Raw genomic sequence first — 18,476 nt, forward strand, 5'->3', positions numbered from 1 at the left:
TGAGTAAAACCAGCCCTGCTCTCACATACAGCAAACCCAAACTTCTGCACTGTCAGTAAGGCACCATTTCAGGGAAGAGATTGCTTTCTGAAAAAAAAAAGAAACAAAAAAAAAGTTTCAAGAACTCCAGAGAAACTTCAAGTCACTGTTATGCACAAGTAACAGCAGTCAAAACACAGAAAAAACCCAAACACTCATATACACCTGGAAAGCTTCTGTACTTCAGTATACATTTCAACACAGCATCTCTGGGCCACCACTCAAAATTTAATGTTGCAACTTTTAAAGACTAGCATATGCAGAGTCTTGTATCCCAATGAGATCCTCCCCCTAAAAAGTCTACTTTCAATTGTACATTTTTGTTTATCATTTGTATGTGGTCTGCTGAAATCAAGTTAATTTTCCCCAGAGCAGCCCTCGTAGCGCTGTGCTCTGTACTGGTAGCTACAAAGGTGTTGGTAACACCCCAGTGTCCTGGCCCCTGCTGAGCAGCGCTTGCACAGCTCCAACATTCCCCCCTCACCGGCTGGCTCGGGGTGGGCGAGACCTTGGGATGTGACATAGCCAGGACAGCTGACCCAAACTGCGTACCATGTGACATCTGCTCAGCTACAAATGCTAAGAGAAAGGAGGAGAAAGGGGGGACGTTCATTAAGCTGTTTGTCTTCCGGAGCAACCACTACGCATACTGAGCCCTGCTTCCCAGGAAGTGGCCGGACATTGCCTGCTGATGGGAAGTAGAGAATGACATCTTTTGTTTTCCTTTGGTGCGCGATCTTTGCTTTTGCTTTATTAAACTGCCTTGATCTTGACCCATGAGAGTTTTTTTCACCTTATTTTCTCACCTCTCTGTCCTGCTGAGGAGGGAAGTGATAGAGCAGCTTGGTGGGCACCTGGCATCCAGCTACAGAAACCACCCCAGCATTACTCAGAGTACTGACAGTCAGCACAGTTCAAACCATGCGATGGATGAATGTACCAAACAGTCTAGTTGAACACATACATTAGTCTGTTGCCCAACCGACTTAGATACAAGCCTGAAAAATCCCCATGTAGCTAAACACATGCCAGAGCACACGCAACCAGAATCATGGTAGTTGCTTCCTTTCCCATTATCTGTTAAGCTTCATATGAGACTGAAGTGCAGGCTTATAATAATGGCTATAGCAGAGAAAGAATTCAAAGCACCCTAGACCAACAGATAGGATAGAAAAAAATGCTATCAATTAAACAGTGATAGCAGAGAGAAGAATGAAAAAAAGAGGATGGAGAGAAAGCGCTATCCTGGAGTGAGGAAGGAGTAGTATCTCCACTTATATCTAAATTATTCTTTTTTTCTACAGCCCCATGTGCTGTTCATCAAAAATTATCAGCCTCTACTGTGTTAGCAAGAGGCATAGTCTACTTCTCAATTTTAAATGCATGCTCTTCTAGCATAAAACTGACTAAGCTTCAGAAGAAATGGAATCAAATTTTCAGAAAAGCCATTTCTTGCACGTTTTGTATGGTCAACTATTGTGGGAGGTAAATCAATCAACTGGATATAATGGGCTCAGATCAGCACAGACGACAGAGGTCTGAGAACATATATATGCCTTCACCTACCCTCCAACCCTCCAGCATTTCATCTGGCCATTACAGCTTCCTCAGCCTGAACCAGCCCTGACATTCATCACTTCTGCATCCCTTGTCTCAGTCTCTTACAACTTCTACAGTTTTGTCCATCAACCATGGACAGTGTAAGCCTCTAACTTTATAAAGAAGTTTACTTCCACTCAGTGCTTTGCTCCCACTCAGCTCTGCACCCATTGTCTCCCTGTCTCTTCATCTCCCATGAAAGCATCTTCAGAAGTGCCTGCTATTGCCCAGCTCTGTAAACACAGCTCCCAGAAGGAAGTCAGACTTCATTTTTTCCAATCTGCTGATTTACTGGTTATTAGTCTTATGAAGTCTAGCTTCAAAGATGCACAACACCAAAAGACTTATTCTTTAAATACTAAACTAACTCTAAATTTAGAAACTGTCAGACTTTCAAGATTCTTACACAATATATGCCTGCAACATCTTTCATTAAAACATGATTAAGCTATATCAGATAAACTTGCCTGCCTAAAATTTGACATTTTGTTCCATTTTCTAGCAATTTTGCAGAAGCATATATAGAAAGAAAGGCAGGATACAGATTCCAGATTTTTATTATTAATGAGGAAACTGATAATATACTTGTCCCATTAACCATCAGCTTGCCAGAATACTGTCAACTCTCAACACTTCAATCTCCTCTCACACATCGGCTATTGGGCTTTTGCTTGAAAATATCTTGCCTGAGAAAATCTCAAGACATGGCAACCTTTCAGTGGCAGTTCGCAATTACCTAAGATAAGGATACCCCAAAACTGAACCCTAAGATAGTAGTGTGGTTTGGAATATTAACTTACTAATTCTTTAGAGTGCTCTAAGTAGTAATTACCAGAGGAAGGACAATAAAAATGTTAGAAATGGAAGTAACGCTATATCCATACAGTGGAAGTGCCCTAGGGCACCCACAACACTGCACATTAGTCCAACTGCACTAAAAGCAACTAGATGTCAATAGGAGACTTAAGATGGTCAGTTTCCACCCATCACTTCTTTTATAAAGCCTGATAAAGTTTAAGCTCTAAAAGCGTGAAGACATATACACTGAACTTGCAGCCCCTTGAAAAGACAAGTAGCATCTATCTATGAAAGTACATACTATGGCTAACCTTAAGAAGTATGGACATTTATAAACACGTTTCATTGACACCCCGTTCTCCTCATCATCCACAAGTGAGTAATACTGACAATGAAGGCTGACCACATTTCTTCACCCTGCTTTAAAATAAACATATTTAAAACAACAGGACATTTTAAAGTAAAAGAAACTGTGCATACCGATTTTTGTATACAAATATGCAAACATCTGCCATTTACTTCTGTTTAAAGAAAGGCATGTATCTTAGCGTTTCTCAACAGGACTGTTCCATATAGACTTGCTGACTTCAAGGTATCTGGAAGATAATGCTGTATTTTAATGCTAATATCAAACTTTGTTTCTAATACAGAAAGCATTTGATTTATTAATCAAGATACAGCATAATGCACGGATAGTAGAAGTTAAAATGTTTTTCCAGTGCAGTCTAAATACATTGGTGAAAAAGAGGATAGAAAGGTATAGTGGGAAAGAGACTAGTTAATCCTTTGCTTACACAGCTTTCACTTAAAGTCCTACTGCAGGTGCATTAAAAACGTTAGAAATAGCCAGATGGACTCAGATGTAGATAAAACAAAAAACTCAATACATTTGGTAAACATGCCTTTGCTGAGTAACTGTTTTCTTTAGAAGTCAGAGAGAGATGACTTGATGCTCATTGCAGACCCCATTTTATTTAATGCTTTTTACACCTATGATCTATACCACTGGACAGAGCTATAAAGAGGCCTCCCAAAGTAACAGAGCTTCAACTCTAACCAGCACACTCCTGAACTGTAAATGAACCTAATGTATTCAAACCAGAGCTGGCACCGGTGCAGCTCAGTTGATATTTATGGCTCTGTGGAGCTTTTGGTACAGACACGGTTACCAGACCTGTGTACACTACATCATTACAGCTGGATGTGAGCAATCTCACATTTTGCTGTTTAAGATCAATCCAGGCTCATCTGCACCAGGACTCCAAGACATTTAGCTGAAGCAGCAGGCAATTACAAGAACTTGCCCAGCTCACCCAGGCCCTAAGTGTCGTATGTCCGAGTTAACCACAGCAAGTTTATGTGTATCCACAGTCAGAATTTAATTGGAGAAGTGTGTGCTTTCAACTAGACATCTCAGTATTTACCTTCAGTGCAGAACTACCATCAAGTAATATTTTCTTAGCTATCACACCTCTGCTAGCCCTCCTATGAATCAGATACCAAGTCCGTGCTTTTTACAGCAAGGATCACTTTAAAACCAACACATAATTATGCATGATGTTACTTCTCTTGCGCAGTGACCTGAATGCAGGCATACAGAGGAAGGGAAATGGAAAAGGTTTTGTGGAAGAAAGGATCTCTCAGTTTACGCAAGAACACAAAGTATTTTATGACCTCTTCTGCACCTTTCCTTCACTAGATAGTGACAATTAACAGGAGAGCTTCAAAGGTTGCATTGCAAACTGACAAAACACATACATTTGAGAGATGTTTCTTCTTTTCAGACAAAGAAACGGAACCCAAGAGATAGTTCTCCCACGCTGGACATAGAAAGAGAATTAGCTAGAACACTGACAACTTAAAAGGTAGAGAAACATATGCTCCGTAGAGCTAAGTCTCCAAGACTGCTCATTAATTGCTGTTTTATACCTTTACTAGACAATATAAAATGAAAATCCAGGTTTCATCCCATGCTACTGTGCACAATACCTTACACTAAGTATCCTTTAATGTAAGAAATTATATGTATTCAGTTTTTTCCTACTGCAGTGAAGGAGCACAGAGAAGATATTTTCATACCCAAACACCTTGTCATATAATAAAGTATAAGAAATAAGAAAAATCATAGGAGGGAACAACCATCATTAGTTACACGCTTTGCGTGGAATCAGACTTGGTTTTCATGTTCATGGTTTCTAAAGTAATCCTTCCCTAAGAGCAAGCATACAAGCAGTTAGCCTTAGAAGAAAATTAGGATGCTAAGCCAGCAAGCAGTCTTTGGGGCAAGATGCGTTTTAGGTACAACACAAATGCCAACCAAGACAGTGATCTACCTACACACACTGAAGACTGGGGACTCCTGGGCAAAACTGTTCTACAGTTAAGGAAGGAGATTACTACACTAGCTGCTCAGAAGCAGGGTGACAAAAGATTAGGATCATGACAGTTAAAGAGAAGCAGAAATGGGAAAAGTTAATTTTAAAACAAAAAAATTGCACACATTAATTAGTATTATAATCAACATCATTATACCATAAACTACATATCAATGAAGATTCAGTAACTCTATTTAGAAGGGGATCTAACACTATCAAAACGAATATTCTGTAGGAATCTGTGGTTAACCTAGAGAACCAGCAGTATCTCAAGTATACACTAGATTGCTACTGAAAGCAAGACAAATGTACAGTGTATGTAAAGCTGTTGCATTAATGAATTTTATTTAATTTCTTTGTGAAAATGCCATTCACACATAGCTGATTTGTATGCATCACGTTTGTGAATGCTTGTCTAGTTTTCAGCTGTCGCATTTAAAGGCTTCTGGACATCTGCTAAATGGATATAGCAAATAAAGCCCAGTTTTCAGATACTTAATAAAACAAATGCTTCATAGGCTCAAATTTAGGAAACTAACAAAAGCATTCTGTTTCTTAAAGGTCACTGCATAACTTGTTCAGTTATTCACAAAAGTAATTATGGTCTTAATAATATTTTCTTTTTCCATGCTGCCCTTGAAACGGAAAGTTTCACAGTACTTCCAGCTCTGTTAAATGCTAACGCAGATAACGGATTTGGAAAAAGGAGTTAAAGCTAGCTGGGTGAACATTGCAGCAAGGTATTAGTAGACCATTATATATGAAATATGCTCATTGTTGACTGTAGATTCATTTTCTTAACATTATGTATAGCTTTCAAATTACGCCTTCACAAATCAGATGGTTTTACGTTGAACAACTTCCACATACTTGCTTAAACTACTCCTAATGTTGACATGTATTTAACGAGGTCTCCAGCTTGTGCATAATTGATATGGAAGTGCTCTGCACATCATCTAAAGTACCTCTACATTACAGAAGTCCTCTGCTCGGCTTATGCCACTCACAGGAGGAGTGGCATAGCACAAAATTTCAAGTCTACAGCTCGATCTCAGGAGCTATTTTCTACAGGCAACTATTAAACAAAACCACAGATATGCTGAAGTGGTTCTGTTCCACAGGTCTGAAGTGCAGTGCAGGTACACTTCTTAACATAACAGTACATTTTAACATATCTTTTGGGCACCAGAAAGTCCAACTTCACTAGTTACAGACGCACAAAGCAAAGGAGGATACCAGATCTCAGTGTTCTTTCAGAAAAGTACTGAGGCAGGGGAAACCTGCATAAACACAAGGGCACATTTAAATTTCCATGTTATGACATGCCTACTGCTTTCAAGTTCAGAAAAGGGTAAGTGACTTCAGTTTGCCTGAAGACAAGAAATTTAAGGCATATTTGACTTCTATAAAATTCAGGAGTGCTGTTTTCTTTTATAATACTGATTCTTTACAGAAATTGCAAAGCTGATTTCTTGATTTCCAAGAAGCTATTGAAAATTTACAGTAAATAGATGGCTTTCTCCACTAAAGATGATAATCTCAGAAAAGATGACAGGTTTGGTATAGAAAAATAAATATGGCTTTAAAGCAACATTTGAGTATGCAGTATCAAAATGAATCTTCAGAGAATATAATATGGGCTGTTTGTATCAATGAATTACCTCAGCGGTTCAGCAATCATCATTACCAGATTGATAAATCTCTTGGGAAGACTTAGAGCCCTCTGTGTTAAACTCTATTCTCAGTACATTTTACAGGAAACAGCTATGCAGAGTCCTAAATTAACAATGCATGAAATCCATTAATACTAATGTCATCTTTCCAGTGATTCAATGTTGCAGTTTACAGGTTCATAGAGTAGCTCTAACCACACGCTGCAGCCAGATCACGTGACTACTTTTTCCAGTCATCTAGAAAACTAGATAGTTTTCTTCATAGCTATCTGTCATCTCATCTGAATATTAAGACAGTAACTGTAATTTGAGGAATCCACTAAGAAAGGGAGGACATTAAATAAACCACACCCTTCCCCACTCCTGTAGCCTTTTCTTGGCTGATATTTACCTTATTACAGTTTCCATAAAAAGATCACCTCATTGAATGCAATTGCAATTTGCATTCCAAAAATCACTTGGAGCCCCAGTCAGTATCAAGGAGATGTCGACCACTTAAACAGCACAGGCTTATACAACAGCACCCACACTCCATACTGTATTCCAATTCAAACCTGCACAGTGACCCCTCTCCCAGCTATAAAAAAGTAAAATAAAGACATTCATAAAATTAAAATGAAAATTTGGTTTATTATTAAATACAAAACATTCTGTATATAGGATAGTTGGGAGCACAAGAGACTAAACAGAAGAGGAAGCATGTCTTCCCTTTGACAGGGAAGATCAACAAATTACATTGCTTGGAATAGAATATTTACATTAAATTGGTTTTATAAGCTACTTGTAAAATATCAAAGATTCAATTTCCTGTTCTAAGATCTTAATCTGGTCAATTAAGAAGTCTATACTTATTTCTTTATCGGTTGTAAATACAGATTCCCTTAGTAAAATCTAAAATTCTGCTAAACTCAGTACTTCATATTGTCTACAGAAGAGCATTCCAAGGGCCTGCTATCACTTCTCGAAAGAGGCATTCCCAAAACAAGTCTGATAATCTGATTTTAATCTCCACAACTGTTGTCCTTCCCCTTCTGTTTGGAACAGACAAGTAATCCTATTACCTCACAAACAGGGAACTTTCTTACACCTATCATCTCCAGATGTAACTATAAAAGAAATGTGACCTCAAAAATTGCAAGGTGCTGTGAGTCTTCACCCAGATTAGCAGTGACTGAAGGCAGGAACTCAAAGAAAACTAAGCATTTTTAAGACTGAACATGCTTAAGTACATATGGTCGCTTCAGTGTTCACAGAGAACCTTTTGCAGATGAGGTACTTTCAGATGCTCTAAGGCAGGCCACCTTCTTGCAATACATACAACTCTCCAGTCTTTGGGTTGCTTCTGCTCTCTAGTCCCATACTTCTCCCCACAGACATAACAGTACACACTATCCATTCCTTATTTCCTTTTCCACCTCAAAAATACTTGCATCTTATACTCTGGCAAGTTCAACTTTGGGGACAACTTCCATTTCCAGCTTTGAACAGGCTGTTTAAATGGGTTTTTCTATGCTTCCTCAAAACATAGGCAGTTCCTTAAATCCTCACAAACTCCAGACCATGCACTTCATACTTAGGCAAGAAACTACGCCTCTCCTATAACTGTTTAAAAATATCAAGACAGCCTGGACTACCTTGGAAAAAGGAATCTTTCTAATTGCCAGTTACGACTGTGGATTATGGAAGAAAAACTACAGTTTTTAAAAAGTGCATTTCCAGATCCTGAATCAAAACAGAAACATATATTTAAGATTTACTAAGGATACCATGAAGACAAAAGGAACAACAAAGAAGAGCCTGAACTAGTAGAGGAAGATTTTGGTGGTTTTTTTCCCCATCTGTAAAACACACAGTGAGGAAGAGGCAGGAGACGAGTATCCAAGCACACAAAGGATGAACTAATCTAGGCGGACACCAGGGCTGCCGATAAATGCTAGTCACCTTCTCAGTCATTCAGAGAAGTGCTTCAGCATACACCCAGGCACAGCCCTCTATTTTTGCTTCTTGCAAAAATGGGTGAACTTTTAAATGCTATTATAGTAGAATTTGAGGGGCAGGAAAGAAGAAAACTTCTTCACAGAAACCCAACCAACAACTTTTTAAAAATTACTTTCAGTGAGCTTCCTGCAATTTAAATCTTCCCCAGCCTAGTATTTCCACATTTTATGAACTGTGATGCCCAAGCCAGACATTGTGTTGTCCACTGTATAAAAATAACTCCAGTATGTTATGGAAGGGGGTAGAATGCTTCCATAAAATTTCACACCTACTGAAAGTCAGCTTCCAGCTTAGGGACAGACTAGAAGTTATTAAAAGAAAAAAACACACCATACAAATAAGGATAGCAAATGCATGTTTCATTTTACATCTTAATTAGCCTGACCTGCTCCTTCTTCTGGCCACTTTAGTTAGTGAATGACCCCCATAGAAGTGCCATGACAGCAGCTGCAGGACCAGGACAGAGCCCAGGTAAACAGCCTGACCTACCAACACCGCCAGCATTTGGGAGCTTCCTTGTTTGCTTTGGAGGGAGGAAAGGGAAAGGAGAGTTACTACTGGAAGCCAGTCAGGGATTTCTCCAAGGAAGATGAACACATGATTTCCCAAGCAGAGATCTTCAGTAGCAGCTGCTGGCAAAGGGAAATGAGTTTTCCTTTTTCATGTTGTTCCTTGTCCTTTCTGGAACAAGGCAATTTCACCAAGGCCGAGGACACATTCTGTGGTGTCACTGAAGCTAGGACGCCCTAGGGATTATATTTGCAGGGTTAGTCATACAGGCAGGAACTGGAGGCTGGCATGTTCTCTAGCACTGCTCCTGTCAGGCTCATCTGGTCCATACCATAGTGCCTCAGCCAAAAGTAATGTTTCCACAAAGCAGCGTGTTATTTCGGGAACCTCACCCCAAGTGTTTCGCAAGCCATGATGAAACACTAATAATGAAACCAGGATTGAGCTCAAACAGCTAATTTCCAACATTATGTTTTATGCACCAGTGCTTAAAATTGTGTTCAAATACTAGGTAGCCAGGAATAGCAATCAGTCACAGGTTGTGGTCATCAGTGCCAAAAATTTAACGGCTGAACCTGAAACTGGGGAACCTTAAGTTGGAGGAAGTGAGCAGCACTCAGTGATTTTTGTATTAGGCAACCAGGACTTAAGCTCTTCTGTTTCCATGTTTCAAGTTACTTCAAACAGCCTGATATAATGTCAGAAGTAATTAACAATTCAAAAGTTGTTTAACAGTAAGGAAAGACCTATGACTGGCAGCAACAAACTGAAGACAGTAACTAGCAGGATACTGGCATTTGTCTAGAAACAGGCAGTGTAAGATCACATGCAAACATGTAGAAAGCCACAAAGCCAATTCCTGTTGTTAAACAGTGCTCCAGCTGAACCATTTCCTAGCGCTGCTCGGCCAGCTGGCATGCAAGGAACCACCAAAGCTCCAACAGCAATTTCACACACTGCTCCCCGTGGAGCGCAGGCCAGGCCAACGTGTCCACTTCACATCACATTTTCCTCAGAAACTCAAAGCATGTATTTATGCAAACCCAATATCAAACATCAGTATCTTCTAACGTGGTTTAAGAAAACGCTACTCCTGAACGGGGGTCAGCAGCATCAACTTCAAATGCTGAACCTTCACTCACAACTTTTGAGTATGCTTTATATAAAAATCAGTATTAAACTGCTACGCACATTTCTGAAGAGAATTCTCGTATTGTGAAACATCTTACAGAATATCCAAAATATGACAATCATTATCATTTCTGATGCTCTTAGAACATTTGTTTTGTTTAACATTGAATTAAATTCAGCTGAGAACTGAATTCTTTAGTCAAACGCACCACACACCTTGCACAAGCAGGAAAAAGAACCACCAAGTAACAAATATACACACACCAAATTATTCACAACATGTTTTGCAGTGATTCTCTTTTCCAAACAGACATTTTTCTGCTTTTTTATCAATAAAGCTTTTGTTGAGAAGATTTCACTTAATCCACCTTCCTACTCTTGCACCTCAATTTCTATACATTCTAAAATACTGCCACATCATGCCAGTCTATAAGCTAAAGCCCCTCCACTGTGAAAAATAACAGCATATAGTAGTCATTCATGAAGAGCTAAGATAATGTTTGTTAATGACACAGAGACAATAAAAAGAGATCGCCACAGAGCACAGGAAAGAAAATGCATGGGGCTGCATGTTTCTATTTACCTTCTACACAGTCACATTACCTAAAACAGGTTAAGTGACCTCACCTCTGGCATTTTTAGTACTCCTCAGTTTTATCTCCCCTTTACAACAGTCACTAAAGCAGCTGGTCACAGATGAAAATTATCCATAGACTGCTGGTTTAGGCCCTGCCTAGCAATTATGTAAAACACACATTATGGACACCACCAGCTCTAGCTTGGTAACATGGGAGGCTGAAGTAAAACAAAATTAAGATTCAGAAAACAGAAGAATAAGAAATCAAAATACATAGCAGAGTCTACAAATCAGACTTACAGTAGCCCAAAAGTAAGGAAAGAAAGAAATGGAAGTGAATGCATGCTATCACCTCCATGAAAAGATGTGAAAATTTGCGTTTGCATATCTACCATTCATCCAGCCATTCTCTCTCCTCTAAGGATGCAGGGAAGCCTGCTGGTTTGTGGCAGGGGAGATGAAACCTGATACTTCATCATCTGTGAATATGATACTATCCAGATTTCCTGGTTTCTGGAATACATTTTTCAAAAAGGTATGTACTCTGAACACAAAGCAATCTCTAGAGAGAGCCACCAACATAAGCATTTAAAACACCCTGAAAACTAAGAGTTAGGAAGTTTAAGATTTACCCAAACTTTATCTGAGGCTTACAAGTTGAGTTTGGTGATAGTCAATCAGCTCTGGTTATCAAATCAGCAACAAACAAGACAGCAGCATATACAACCTCCCAGCTCTCATGGTCAAGTCAGCTCCTGTAACCTGACCAGTAAACCAACAGAGGCGTTCTGGAATACCAGTGCACACTCTCTGGAGAGTCCTAATCTGTGGCAAATAGCATTTAACATACATAACCTTGCCAAGTTATAAATCACTTCTGATTTAGTTTATTACAATGACACTCTGCTACTATATGGTATTCTGTTCCATAAGGTTTCCAGAGTTTTGTATTTTGTGATAAGGGTATATATGACACAGATCAACATAGGAGGTTGCATAGTGAAATGATACACTGCAGAGTTTCTCTACACTTAAACATTTTTTTTAAAAGAAGTGATTAAACAGCAGCAGAAATTCTTTCAGATAAATATCTTCCTCTTTCAAGAGGTTTTAGATTCACAAGCCAGTAGGACATAAATGAAGAGACAGACAGGCTGCAGCACACAATATGGAACAGCCACTAAACTGGCATTTCTAATGTTGAAGATTCTCACCCTACCTTGTCTCTCAATGTTTTTAATGGACTCCTGAACTGTGACTTTAATTAATCACAAAAGAAAATTTAATAGATAGCATTTTTCTAGAACAAGCATTATCAGAAGGAATAGTGCTACATCTACCAAAAAAATTACCACTTTGCAAACACTATGCTGTGCTACATCTCATAGGAGAGTATCTCTAGAGCTTCTTCAGTGTCACATTAAGCTCCACTACAGATGGTTACATGATGAATCCTATTATCACAATATATGAAGTAACACTTCAACAACTGTCTCATGCAGGTCAGTTTTGCCACAGAACAGATAAACCAGAACGGCTCCATCAAAAGAAAACGTGTAATTCTGCAGTTTGGCAAAGAAGCTGTTATGACAGCAGATTAAAAGACTATTCTTAGCAAAACTCTCTTTTTCAGAAATAATAGGATAAGGCAAGGATCTTCCCATTCCTTAATCCTTTCGCAAATAAAAGATTAAACAAAAGGACAGTAGATGGGGAGAAAATCAAGGTAAACATTTTTTAAAAGCCTTAAAATATTCAGGTTTATGGCAGGGCATTATTTGTCACTCTTTTTTTATTTAAAATAATACTCTTAAAATCTGAAATCAGGGAAAATTCAGTGAAGCAAGACTTCAAAAAGCTGTCCTATTTTAAGTAGCAAATTCAATTGTGTCAGAAGTGCAATCTGAACACATGCTGCTAGACCCAGAAAATAGGTTAAAAATCCCACTTAAACCATCATCCTGCCAAACAACTGGGACTACTGTATTCAAGGGAATGCTATTCCATATTGCTTTATATACCTCCCTCCTGTGCAAGATCATACGTCATGGCCCTTACTCAGGTACATGAAAAAGGCTAACTGTAATCTAACTTGAAATTCATGAGAAGAGAATAAGTTATTAATCTTGGCACTATATTGTTTCAGCTAACTATCTAAGGGACTGTTAATTCTAACTGTACCACAAAATTTTGGCTGCATATGCTAGTCCTCTGCCCAACCAGTAATGTGGAATGAATAGGGAACCTGGCAGCAAAGTACATCAGTAAATATGACTCAAGAGTACTTCATTGAGATCTGCACTAGGTTAGAAGCAAAGTCCCAATCCAGGATTACTCTGGGATAGGAGGAAATGCTTGGGGTTTAACCTCTTTTCGTAGGGAAAGATGAAGCATATGAAACTGTTTCAGCAGAAGAAACAGATCAAAAAATTCTCTAATTTTTTTTTAAAGGACAAAAGCAAACAAAAGATAGCAAGTGACCTAAAATAATCAGTAAATATCAGTGAAGAGCACAATAGCTACAGAGTATCAGAGGAAGCAAGGAGTTGCAAAACATCTGGGGAAAAAAGGTTTTCAGAATGTTTTAAAACTACATTTAAGAATCACATCAATAGTTCCACAAAAATTAAATACATCTCAAAATGTTTTAAATCCCAGCTACAAAAACTCAGAATGCAATTATGAATGTGCTACCTTCACTAATAGAATCATTTATCTATTAAGTACAAGCAGATGAACATGTTATGAAAACCTGTCTAAAATATTTGGCAGAAAATATCTCAGCAGTAAGACCTTTAGAATGGAACAAAAAACTCCAAAACATATTACAACCTTAGCCCTGACAATTCCTTCAGATACCTCCCATAATGCAGTATAGTACTTTGCACAATAATTTACTGGAAGTGGGGTGGGAAGGACGGCAGCAAATTTCAAAATAAAGGCTATGCTTTCTAGATAGTTTGTAGGAAACTACACCAACCTACAAGATTCATTACCAGCGTCAACAATCTGCTCTGTTGTCCCATTTCTCTTAGACTTCAGTAGTGCCTGACACTGTGTACCAGCAAAAAAATGTCCTAAGACAGAAATCTCCAAACGAAGAAGGCTTTGAGAATTCCCATTCTTTAAACAAGAACAAAAAAAAAAACCACCAACCTTCAGAAGCATTGCTGGCTATGCACATGAAGAGATGCCATGAGAAATTTTCTGAAGAAAACAAAGAATTTCAAATAAACTACAAGAGGGGGAGAATAAACTAGCTCTAGTCACATCAAGATTTTCTGGTTTCCCCACAATACCATTTTAATATTAATGAAACCCTTTTATGTCCAACATAATCTTACTAGAAACTGAACTGTCTTTTTTTTCTCCCCATCTCAACATAGAAGCAGCACAAGAATCCTGTAATGCTTCAATTTAATAAACAGCAAAAGAAACCCTAGCTATTATTCCACAAGGAGTTCTGCATCACAGCAACTGCGCAAATGAAAGTCACTTGCTGTTGGAAGGCTTTGCTGCTCATTCAATGAACCACTGCCATGCACAAGAACCTTCCTGCTACTGTGTCTCCTGAGTATCCACTCTTGGCACTAAATGAAACAAGTGAACCTAGCCCACACCCTTCTAATAAAGCTTTTTAGGACATCATGTTACTGTCCTTCCTACTCCAAAGGTGACTAGGATGTTTCTCACCATCCAAAACATTCACACAACGAACAGTCAAGAATTTCTCCAGATTCACACTGATCCACATGTCAGCCACGGCATTCACTTTTACTGCTTCCATAACTAAAAATTAGGATTACATGCTTGAAAGTATGTTTGTACTTTTATACCCAAGATCCTGCATCAGTGTTAACTTTGTTCCAACATAGTGTTAGGCATTAAAGCTATTAAAGAATCCATCTAGGGCTTGCAAGGGTGTGCCATGCCCAACACCACATTTCCCCACAGCTCAACTGTCACACATGAGTACCTGTAATCACATACTTAACTACCTGCATGTTCAAAGCCCAGGCCAGCGGCTTGGCTAAGACAAAACAGTCACTCTGGGTTGTAACTTTGTATTCTGCTCACCACTCTTTCCCTAAGATTTCTGGTTAACTTTACTAAATGGAGAAGTATGTAAGAATTAACAGAAGCAAATGAGCTGCAGGATGCCATATTCTCAAGGCAGCACAAGCATTAAGGACATCAGCACGGAAAGATTTACGGATGTGCCATGGCTTGCTCTTTCTCCCATCTGCCAGCCCTACCACCTCTCTAACAGTCATGAACCGCTACTGTGACCAACTGGAAATCAGAGCCGGTTTCCTCCATGAAGCTACTTCCTGGAGTAACCATGCTCCAGCTAAGTGTAAGGAACAGTCATCCATCCAGCGGGAAGATCAAAGCCTTGCCGCAGCCAACGTGCTCCTCCAGTACAGAAAGCAAGACCTGGACAAACTTCAGCTGGCTACTAGGCTGCTTTTCACTGCAGGCTGTTCCTTTGGAGATGGGGTTTTATGTTTATCACAGTGATCACAGGCATGATAGGTACCATAATTTTTTTTTTTTTTGTCCTTTATGCTAGCCTGCAAGCACTTCTGGCCTACTCAGCTGGAAAGTTCCATGCAGGGCAGAGAAATGCCAGTATTGCCACCAGCAAACTTGAAGATGCTTATCACATTTCATTACTCTTCCCTCCACAATTTCCACCTCAGTTCTGAGCAGCCTTGTTTATCTATACCACTGTGCCTTTGTTTTGCTAACTTCCTCAAGCTACTTTAAAAACAATTAAAAAAAAATATATCTGTAAATAGTAGAATCATACTATGGCTTGAAAACAATCTCTGGAGATCATCCACCTGCTCAGAACAAGTAGAACTTCAAATCTGTATTCCTATCAAGCTGCTCTGGACCTTGTCCAGTCCTAAGTCTCCATCGACAGAGATTCTGTGGCCCCTCCAGACTTGGTGAAGCCCTCACCCACTCCCATGCATCAACACACTCCTGTCATGTCCTACTGAAAGTTCCATTCTTATATCTTGTGACCATTCACTCATCTTTACACTTCTGAGGGGAAAAGAGTGGTTCCATCATCTCTATAAGCCCTTGCTTAAAGATAGTTAAATACCACAATTACATTCTCCCTTAGCCTTCTCTTCCTTGGGCTGCAAACCCAGTCCCACCTCTACCCTCAGATGTTCCAGCCCCCAACTATCTGAGCAACTCAGCGCTGGACTCCCTCATTTGTCTGTCTCTCACAGGATGCATGTGTGGTTTACTGGTCAGCACTGCAGCTGGAGCTTCACAGCTGCCCCACAGATGGGAACAGTTCCTTCCCTGTACCTCTTGGCCAGGCTTTCTAATGCAGCCCCATAAGTAATTAGCCTTGAGGGCCAGAGTCACACTACTGGCTCCTGGTCAGCTTCTCATTCATTAGGAGCCCCAGGCCCCCTTCTGGAAGAGTTGCTGCCCAGCCAGCAGCTCCCAGCAACCACCAGCAGCAGAACCATTTTCAGTTTATGCACCTACATGCATAGGGACAGACACACTTACAGAGCTGGGCATTTCTATGACTTTGAGATCACAGTTAAGAAACATGATAGATAATGTTCATTTTCTTATTTTCACAACAACGAAAACACCAGACCAAAGACATTTCAGGTTTTGTTCAGCAGACTAAACTACAAGGTAGATGTTTGAATGGACACAGACTACAAAGATGCTAACACACATTTTAGCCATAGTTTGTAGTTAAAAGAATAAATATTAGGTTAAGACATTTTCCTGCATGCTTTTAAGATCTATAGTTTAAAAGAAAGCTTGGTATAATGTCAACACAATCAAGTAATGGAAGGTTATCAGAGTTGGGTTTTGGTTGGTTGGTTTTTTTAATATTCAAAATCAATAATTAGTTTATAGGCTTTCCAGAAGCACTGTAGCATTAACATTTGCCCTTTAACTGTACACACGTATTAGCACATATACACTATTTGCTTGCAACACAAATATAATTAAAGTATATTTTCTGCCAGTCATCATTTTAGCATTAGTCTACAATATCCAACTGAGAATGATTAATAAGCATCCCATTTATTCACATATAACCAGCATTTAACAATATGGACAACAACTATGAAGTACATTTCAGTATCAAGCTTACAGACAATCAATTCATACAGAAAAGGATTAGGCTTTAATCACTTGAAAAAAGTATCTAAAGTTAAGAAGTGTGTTGCTATTAATTTTAAGTCTGGTACACCAAGATCATTATCTCCTCACACATAAAACAAAGAAAAATGGAGGCCTTAGAAAAACCTTACAAAATAAATAATTGTCAAGGTAACAGTACTATATAAACAGCTGGTTAGACAGTTCTCCACGCTGATATGACTCAACGTCGTTAATGGATCTCACAATTTGATGCAGCCAGCTCCAGTCTCTTAGAAGACTTCTCACCCAAAGGCTTTGTAGTATCTATAGCAGAAGCAAACTTCTACTCACTGTTGGCTGTATGATAAGCTGGAGGGTTCCTCATGCTACACAGAACGGAAGAGTCTTCCGGCTCACAAAAGGAGGCTTGCTACTCTGTGCTTGGTGTGTTCCTTGAGCTCACACATCAAGGAATCTTAAACAATATTTTAGAAGTGTGAAGCAACTCTAATTGGTTTTGTTTTCTGACTTAATTCTTCAAATTCAAGTAACTATTCCCTTTAATGCAAGGTTATATCATGCATAGCTACACTTACTGCTATTTACTACCCATAAATTTCAAGTGTTATTTATTGGCAATACATACCACCCATCACCAAGTCATCATGAGTTTCTCAGCATCATCTTCAAATTCTTCTAAGACAGCACACTTCTTAAAAACATCACCATTCACTAAGAAAGCTACAGTTTTGCCACAGGACAAACTTGTACAGATGAACAGTACTAATCAAATTCCACTAAATATTTGATAAATACAAACAACTTGGGAAAATACTCAGTGACCTACATCTGCAGTCCCACATTTTGAGTAAGAGTTGACAGAGAGTAGGGTACGTTCAAGTGTTTTTTTTTTCCTGAAGACTTCATGTATTACTGAGATACAATAAGCTGGGAAAAGCTATAGTAAGGAAAGTTTTGAACACTGAATTAGAAGCTGCCCCTACACCAAGCAGATTAACCCAAAAGATAAATGTTACATATTTTTGAAGTGCCACAAAAGATAAGTGAGACTTGCATTCCTACATGCAAAAATGAAGTCCTAAAATTGTTAATATTTTCCTATTCACAAACACAGTATTTAAAGAAAGCTGAAAACAGTTATCAGCACTGCGAGGATGCATCTTCTGCCTCAGTCCAAAAACTTCCAGATTGTTTGATTTAAGGGCCCCTATTGATACTACACATACGCTCTGAAACAATTAATACAGCTACGTGCAGAAGATTTCCATCCACGCAAAGTTACCGACTCATAACTTCTGGATGAACATTCATTACCAAACACATACTCGTTCCCAATTCATTTTGCACTCTACAATGCATTCAAGAAACCAAAATACACGTCTATCAGAATGCTTTTCAGTAACTGCAGCAGAAGACCAAGCCCACAAATGGATCTTTAAACAAGCACTTCACAACAAAAAAGATGTTTGTCCACTTCCATCACTTCAGTCTTCCAGCAACCACTACTTGATCTGTAAAAACCTTTGTGCATATGCATGACTGATAGCAATCCCCACCTAAGCAGCCTCTTGTCTTCCAACTTTGCAAGGGCAGTGCTGTTTATTCAGACACATAAGG

At 39.0% G+C, this 18,476-nt stretch overlaps 1 protein-coding gene across 9 annotated transcripts in view; it reads right to left on the reverse strand.

The window, feature by feature from the left end:
- Positions 1-18,476, reverse strand: part of MAPK8 (mitogen-activated protein kinase 8) — a 58,355-nt gene that overhangs the window by 25,360 nt on the left and 14,519 nt on the right. Inside the window, exon 1 of one of the 9 annotated variants that reach the window (XM_040606960.1) lies at positions 2,748-2,856. The exons of the other annotated variants lie outside the window; for them this stretch is intronic. The gene's annotated coding sequence lies outside the window, so the exon portion shown is untranslated. Of the gene's footprint in view, positions 1-2,747; positions 2,857-18,476 lie in introns of those variants that run through there. 9 annotated transcript variants of the gene reach the window in all.

Source organism: Falco naumanni, chromosome 9 (assembly GCF_017639655.2).
Source record: "Falco naumanni isolate bFalNau1 chromosome 9, bFalNau1.pat, whole genome shotgun sequence".
In the NCBI taxonomy this organism is placed as follows: domain Eukaryota; kingdom Metazoa; phylum Chordata; class Aves; order Falconiformes; family Falconidae; genus Falco; species Falco naumanni.